Raw genomic sequence first — 9,103 nt, 5'->3', positions numbered from 1 at the left:
TGGGTTTTGTTTGCCCAAATCAATTGTAATCTGGTCATTTTTTGGTGTGTGATAGATTGGGACTGATTTGAAGGGCTATTTGGGTGTTTGGATGCAATTTTGATGATAGATTTGGGTTCCTAGTTCAGGCGGTAACCCATTTTCTGTAGTTTTTCTCTGTTTCGACCAACATATTGTGTTGGGTTGCTGGTGCTTTCGACCAGCATAAGTACGACCAGCATATTTTTCTCTGGCGAAAGATATTTCTAAATATCGCATTACGTGAACTTATCAATAAGAAAGGTTTGTTGTTAGAAATCGCTGTATTGATGAACCGACAGTAATGTACACCTAAGGCGATTTCTTTAGACGTACTTGTGGATTTATTTGAGACCCAAAGATTCGGTTAAATCGCATTGACTACCATTCAGAATAGGCCTCTGGCATGACATTGTTTTCTTTAATGCGGAGTGCTTTTTTATTTAAGATTTGCTTTTGGTTTAATGAAACTGACGTATATATTGGAAAACTGACGGAGGGTGATAGGACGTTTCATTAATATTTGAATGACACAACACACAGTTCCACTTTGCTTCGCGAATAAGGAACCGACATAATCGACAATTCCTGCATACACGACTTATTCTTCAATCGAGTGCATAGGCAGCTTCGACGCAGTTGTCGTATCCGTCTATACCTTTTTCATAGGTCTGTAAGATCATAATTGAAGAAACCGTCGTTTAAAATTCAAGCAATTTTCAAATGCTGGCACAGGTTTTCATGGTCGTAGCAGTGTAGTTTGACGTTAGACCACCAAGCGTATCGCTTTGTACTATTCGTAAAATAAGAACGCGGCATTAAAGCGATGTTTAAGCATACAAGATTTCATAGCGATGTTGAATATTATCATTTCGAACATTAGAAGTCTTTGTTCATTGCACACATCGCAGTCTGACCCTGTGACTGTCAATCACGCGGGTTGAGCGCACATCTTTTATCAATTACAAGCCTTTTAGACCTCGCCTCCGTCAGTTTCTCCTCCGAAATTAGAAAGGACGTCAACTTTTTGCAGAGTTCTTCGCGGAATCCCGGTATATCAACCTGCATAAACAGATTGTAAACTAGAAGCAATAGACATGCCCTTAATTGCCAATAATAAAGGCCAAGGAATGGCATACAGCGTTGAAACAGGGTTCTGCACCATTGTATATCGCTTTAATGTACTTCATTACAAATACGCCGCAATCAACGCCATTATCTTGTAAAGGAGCATAGTATGTCGTGCGATAGATCCACTCGCTGATATCGACTCCCAAAATGGCTATGAGGAAACCGATCTGAGAATAATGCGACCGAAAGTAAATTCATGACCCCAGTACACTACACGATACTCATATAGATGGAATCTTACGAGATGGGAAATGTCTAGCCGTAAACCACTGTCAACTTCCAACGAATTGTAACACCATAGTTGTTTTTCGCGTAAATCCATCACGTATAAGACCCAATGCTTTTCAGACTGCCACAGTGTAGGAATCAGTATCTGCAAATAGATCGAAAAAATGTTGTTACCACTGTCAAGCTGTAATATTGCACTGTAGGTTTGTTTGCTTACCTTTTCACTTGTCATAAGGTCTCTGCAGTGATTACCGTTAACCCAATAAGGTTTGCCGTCTTGAAATCCACTGGAGTATGGCAAACGGCGTAATATAGTCTGCAAACCGAAAGAAACATTGTTAACACCAACGTTAACATACGAATCAATTGGACTAAATCAATAATGAAAAGCAACATAAAATACAACCGATATACCATGAAATATGGGCTGACGACGCTCACAGTCTGGCTTGGTGCGTTGCTTTTAATATAATTTATGAAATCGGATATAGTATGTTTGCAGCAAATATGGTGTTGTATTGATCATATGTACACATGGCTTACGTTTATAGACAACTACTACTAGTTTAATACTAACAAAATTACTGATCATGTTGCATTGTGCGAATTCACTGCGCATTCGGTTGATGTCCTCCAGGAGTGATTGACTAAGTTTTCGCCCAACTTCGTCGGTGGATGTTCGACTGAAATGAATGCGGACATTGCAACGACCGATATTTAAATTACATTATATAGTACATAAAAACAAATCGCAAAAAATGCATGAAAGAGACGGATTTTGCTGAACATGTAGACTATGTGTAGACAATATACCCATGATTCGCCATTGTTGGTCGTGTAGCTGTCTTCGTCTGCCTCAACGACTATAATTTTCTATGTTCGATGGCGAATCTCCAGGTTTATGAAGGAATCGTCGGTTTGGTTGTTGCTGGTTCACGAAGTAGAAGAAAAACACACCTTCCAGTGCTTGTGCGACTATTTATGACCTAAAAGATGTACTGCTCAACCAACATGATCAATGACTATTGTACGACAACTCAAACATTTATGGGTATCCGTTGGAAAATACACATTGAGTAGCCTTTTATTTATAATATATGGATACAACTTTTCACAGGAGAACTGACAATAACGATTTCAAAAGGCAAGTGAAGGTGTCGGGAACGCGAAAGATTTGCTGGAGAAGAAGTTCACTGGAGGTGTATGGCGATTTGTGGTTATCGTTGAATAGCGATCTGTGGCATCGCAGCACAGCGATTGACAGTCCTACGCTGCGCTGCCACACATCGCAGCACACTTGAACAATCCTTCGCATCACGCTAAGATTGACAGTCCAACAATAATCAACAACGTTCTACGCTGCGATGCCACATATCGCTATCCACGTGTGATTAGACATTCGAACAATACCCAAAAATCACCATGCTGCGATGCCACAGATCGCTCTCTGACTCAAAGCACGAAGCTAATTAATTGATTGCGTTTAAAAAAAATATAAATACGGCTTTTCGCATGCCATCTTTTTTTTATAACCGCCGCCAAATTAAATGCTTGCGTTCGAAGCATTCAAAAATACGTCTTTTCATGCCGCTCATTAAGTTTTAAATATTCAAAAATACGTTTTCCATGTGTGATTTGACATTCAAACAATACCCACAAATCACTATGCTGCGATGCCACAGATCGCTCTCCGACTCAAAGCACGAAGTATCCAGCGATGGCAACGAATCCTTTCCTTATCTATTGATAATTTGCATCGCTGTAATCGTTGTATTTGTCTTCGCCAATACTTTGCACGCTATTCTTTCGAGGCGAAGACAAATACAGCGATTGCGAAGACAAAGATCTCTGTAATAGTAATTTCAATTGTAATCATTGCATTTTTGGAAAAATGAGAAGCTTGACTTTCGAACAAAGATCTACGTTTACAAACAAATTTTTTGAACTTGTGCACTCGGATTTATGCTGCGATGCCACAGATCGCTCTCCGACTCAAAGCACGAAGTATCCAGCGATGGCAACAAATCCTTTCCTTATCTATCGATTATTTGTATCGCTGTAATCAGCGATGGCAAACAATCGCTGTATTTGTCTTCGCCAATACTTTGTGCGCTATTCTTTCGAGGCGAAGACAAATACAGCAATTGCGAAGACAAAGATCTCTGTAATAGTAATTTCAATTGTAATCATTGCATTTTTGGAAAAATGAGAAGCTTGACTTTCGAACAAAGATCTACGTGTACAAACAAATCTTTTGAACTTGTGCACTCGGATTTATGCTGCGATGCCACAGATCGCTCTCCGACTCAAAGCACGAAGTATCCAGCGATGGCAACAAATCCTTTCCTTATCTATTGATTATTTGCATCGCTGTAATCAGCGATGGCAAACAATCGTTGTATTTGTCTTCGCCAATACTTTGCACGCTATTCTTTCGAGGCGAAGACACCCGTAGTATCTAAGGGAGGATTTGCTTACTATGTTATTTTTTTTATGATTATTCAAGATTTCGTTGGATATACTACCTTAAACATAAGCATGAAGTCTTTGCATCGCTTAAGACATATCATATGATGATTAAAAATCAATTTAATGATAATTTAAAAATCTTTAGAGTTGATTCCGGAGGAGATTATCTTTCAAATGATTTTAAAACTATCTTGAAAACCATAGAATAGTTCATCATAGATCTTGTCCAAAAACACCACAACAAAACTGTCTAGCTGAAAGAAAACATAGGTATATTATTGAAACAACTAGAACAACTAGAAGCAAAAACCCGCTATCTATCGATTTGAACAAATTCAACCACGAACCGCAAGTCGTCAATGACAAACGACTATAAACTCTTCAAAAACCCGGCATTGTGGAGATCGGGTCATGCAAAGAGGCATGCCAACTAAGTTAATAGCCCACACGAGATTCCTGTGTCCCAAACCTATCTGTCGACTGCATCGTAGCCTGTCATGAAAGAGAAAATATTAGACACTGAATTAAGTTTCACAAGAAATGCCTACCTCCTCGCAACATCGATAACATACCAAAAGCCTTGTAAAACTGTAGCGATCGTTGCCGGAAATCTGGTTGGGAGGAATGTAGGTTTGAACGTTTGCCGGTACTTCTGCAGGGTATTGTTGCATGATGGACATTACACGAGTTAGCTATTTGACAAGCTTCACGCAATGGGGAGCAATATAATGTTTTACATACCTGTTCATTCGAAGGGCTTTGTTGTTTTTTATTACAGGTTGGTTGTTTCTTAGTCCTTTTCTTGCCAACTAATTCTAGTGCACCCTTTGCCCTCTGACGACTGCGATCAGAGGTAGGTTTTCTTTTGATACCCTTTGCTTCATGAATATGTCCATCATAATCAACAACGTTCACTACTGACTTGTTGAAGATAATGTTTACGCTTCGGCGCAACTTCTCGAGAGTGTCAAGCGAGACATGATTTTGACCTACGTTGTTCGATCCCATTATCTTCGGCTGGTATTCATTCGCTGCAAAAGACTTAATGTGAATTAACTCCACGTTTTCAAGTAACTCCGTTGCAGCTTTTCTCGCACATGCATAGCCTTCTTCGCTTCTCGATGCCAAATCAGCAACATGCATGAATGACCTACACAGTTGTTGGTAACGGGAGGCTATGTGGCACTTCTCGTCAACACCAGATTTACTCGCATTGTCCATAACGAGCATTTCAATCTTCGCGCATCTCGTCCATCTTCGCATTACATAAGACTCAGGTATTTCTTGTATCTTCTCTTGATTGAGTGCCTTTAATGCATGACAGCATAGGATACCTTTGAATTCATACATTTTGCACGAACATTCTACCCTTTCGTTGTTGACATTGTACGTGACATGCGCTTCTTGCCTTTCCTGATGCTTTTCGCCCTGACAAAAAATATGGTATTTGTCCATATTCTCGGTTTGCACCAGTTCTTCTATTCTGCAATTCATGACATGCAACACCTCTTTCTTGATCCATTCAAATACAGTTAGTGTATACAGAGCTGCAGGTCGCATTAATATTTTCATGCCAAAAGTTAGAGGTCGTGTATTGAAGCATTTCACGTCTTGTTCAAGCTCATTCTGTCTTAGACCGTCTACAAATAATTCATATTGTTCCATGAAATGAAACATTGTTAAACATGAATACAGGGTTTTCTTCAGCGTGGCATGCATAGATTCGGCTCTTTGTGTGCTTATCATACCTGCACAAAAGTATTGTCTTCCATATGCCAATGCCCACTTCTCTTTTTCTGCATATAAATTTTGTAACCACAGACAGTCAGCAAGGTCGTATGTCTTAATCATTTTGTCCCAATCCGACTTAAAGGTGACCTCGTCTACGCTATAAAGTACACACCTTGTAAAATGTTTGTCAAACCCTGTATTCTGATTAAATATGTGTCCTATGTTCTTTGATGCATTTTGAAAGATATGCCACAAACACAGGCGATGATGTGCATCTAGCCACACATGAAGCACTGCAGCCGCAATTGCGTGATCACCATCTGTAAGTACAGTTTCAGGATGCTTCCCGTTCATTGCCTGTGTAAATACTCTGAACAACCACTCAAAGGTTTCCTTGGTCTGGTCATACACAAAAGCATCGCCTAATATACAACTCTGTGCGTGATGGTTCACTCCCACAAACTGCGCAAATGGCCACTGTTCAGTGTTAATCTTTACTGTAGTATCAAACACAAGCACATCATTGAAGCATTCATAATCTAATCTAGACCTTGAATCTGACCAAAACATATTCACGGCATATCCATCTGCGTCCACTTGCATTGCACTAAAGAAACCATGTTCATTGCTTGATTTATTCTGTAAGTAACGAACCAAACAACATATTTCTCCGTTCTTCATGTTATCTGTCCTCTTCCTGCTCAAGTGGTTTCTAAGATCCAAAGGTGTGAATGGCACATTTTCGCGACCACCATCTATGCGGGTAAACAAATTGTATGTCTTCCTTGGTGCAATGCCGGCGCTATCGGCTATTTCAGCCATTGCAGCATAAGCTACAGTTACTTTACGATGTGACCTTAGCATAGGAGTCATAAATGATGCAGATAAATCATGATTATGATCACTGATTAAAGTACGCACGACAAATTTCCCATTCGGATGTCTTCTCAAAACCAATCTCGCCTGACATCCACATCTTGATTCTGGCGTGCTCCTAGTTAGATTTCCCATTGATTTCTTCCAACCTTGCTTGGAACAGACATATGTCTTTCTAACCAAGACACCCTGTGCATTTTTTGACCAAGAAAACCTTCTCACACTAAAGCCAACTTTAAGGCATAATCATTATAAAATTTATATGCATCTTCTTCGTTATTAAAATGCATTCATTCTACAGGAACATAGTCAAGTGCAATTCCATGTACATTCCCAGTTCCTACGGTTTTATTAAGTGTACTGACATCAAAATCAGGATCATTACTGAATTGCATTTCTTCTCCTGGAACATTGAAGTCAGGTGTACTTCCGTGTACATTCTCGGTGCATACACTTTTATTATGTGCGCTGTCATGGTAGTCTACCTCATCATTGAATTGCATTTCTTCCACTGGAACATTCAAGTCAATAGTGGGTCTAATGCCTGCACCTTTCTTTTCATGTGCATCGTTAGTGTAGATGTTCAATTCTTCAGTTGGGTCATAAGTATAGATATTCAATTCTCCAGATCTTTCTATTGATTGAGCTACATCGTCTTTATTACAACCTGATGATAAGCTCAATAATGTTTTAAGCAATATATCAATTTGTGTTTGCAGTAACATGGCAAACAAGTCGATATTATCTCACAAAAATGAGAGTCTGTTACTAATACAGCGATTTGAGATACAATGCATATGATGAGTGAATGTAGGATACCTGATGGGGTAGAGGCCCTTCCTAGCATCTGCAAACAAGCATTCCTGTCAACAGGTCCCAGCGTCTTACAAATATCGATAAGTTTTCAACCTTCGTAAGAACAAGATCTACCTGCAATAACCAAACAAAGCCTTAATGACACACAAGACGACATGCCTTCTTCATCGATAGCATGATGCTGGGAAGCTACTCACGCCGCCTTGATGGAACTGGTTGGAATGTTTGTGCATCATTGCTTTCTTCCTTAATGCCTAACAACAACGACAAATAAAAGAAGACAGTGGAATGTTTTGTAAGCAATATATCGATTTCCGTTAGCAAGCGGCATAGGTTTACTACGATTTAATCAGGATGCATATAAGAACGGATACCACTAGAGTTACGCAAGTCAAAGAAACGATTTAATGAATGAAAGTATCAAAGCAAGTGCGGTTTGATGTTTGCTTGTGCTGAGCATCGACGTGTCGCTTACCATGCCAATAAAATAAACATGTCGTACATGTGTGTTGACGATAACGCTCTCATAATATCCACGAGGCTCTAAAGCGAGTTCAATAGAAGTCGTTGAGAGAGCAACGATATGCATGCAAAAATCGCCCCGCCATGCATGTCAAGATGTGTTTCTGCACCCAAACGTTTTCAAAGTCTGTGTACAAATATCTTACAAATACATATTACAAAACATATAATATCTTACAAAACGATATGTATAGCGATTTGTCAGATATTGAAAATCGATACGGCAGTTCAGTTTTTATAACTTATAACTCGACGATACAAAAACATACTATCTAAAAGGTCGATAAATATATTGCACAATAAATTACAAATCGATAAGGAAGAACTTGAACATAATAGCAAACAAATGGATATTAACTAACAAAAATGTATCTCACAAAAACGAGAGTCTGTTACTAATACAGCAGTTTGAGATACAATGCATATGATGAGTGATTGTAGGATACCTGATGGGGTAGAGGCCCTTCCTAGAATCTGCAAACAAGCGTTCTTGTCAACAGGTCACAGCGTCTTACAAATATCGATAAGTTTTCAACCTTCGTAATAACAAGATCTACCTGCAATAACCAAACAATGCCTTAATGGCACACAAGACGACGTGCCTTCTTCATCGATAGCATGATGAGATGAAAAGCTACTCACTGTGCCTTGATGGCACTGGTTGGAATGTTTGTGAATCATTGCTTTCTTCCATGATGCCTAACGACAGCAGTAATGAAGAGAAGACACTGGAATGTTTTGTAACACTGGATCGTTGATAATGGGAGCACTGTTACAGCAGATGGCGCAGGCGAACGTCTCCACTTTAAATGGTTAACATCAAACTTTCTGGAATTTCTGCTTTTTTGTCCTTTTCCCCACCCGTCGTTTCACAACTTTTGAATGGAGGATATTTTTGTCATTTCCTCAAACCGTCATTTCAGGGCAAGAAAAGCAAGTAAGGGTGATTAAATCTTTGCAACAGCACCAGAGTCCGATGCAAAGCTATGTCAACATACACGGGAATATGAGCCCCATGTGCATGAATACATGGCGCTCATTCGATCCCCCGAACACGGACGTGGGATTCAGTGAATCATCGGGGGCGAACATACACAACCCTTCTTGTGGAGAGGGTTGTGTATGTTCGCCCCGATGATTCACTGAATCCCACGTCTGTGTTCGGGGCTTTGAATGAGCACCACGTATACAAGCACATGGGGCTCGTATTCCCGTGTATGTTGACATAACTTTGCATCGGACTCTGGTGTTGTTGCAAAGACTTAAGTACCCTTTCTTGCTATTCTTCTCATAAAGTGATGGTTTGAGAAAA

Source organism: Nuphar pumila, chromosome 11 (assembly GCF_984573655.1).
Source record: "Nuphar pumila chromosome 11, dmNupPumi1.hap1.1, whole genome shotgun sequence".
NCBI lineage: Eukaryota > Viridiplantae > Streptophyta > Magnoliopsida > Nymphaeales > Nymphaeaceae > Nuphar > Nuphar pumila.
The sequence above is the reverse complement of the archived record's forward strand: the minus strand, read 5'-3'. Positions refer to the sequence as shown.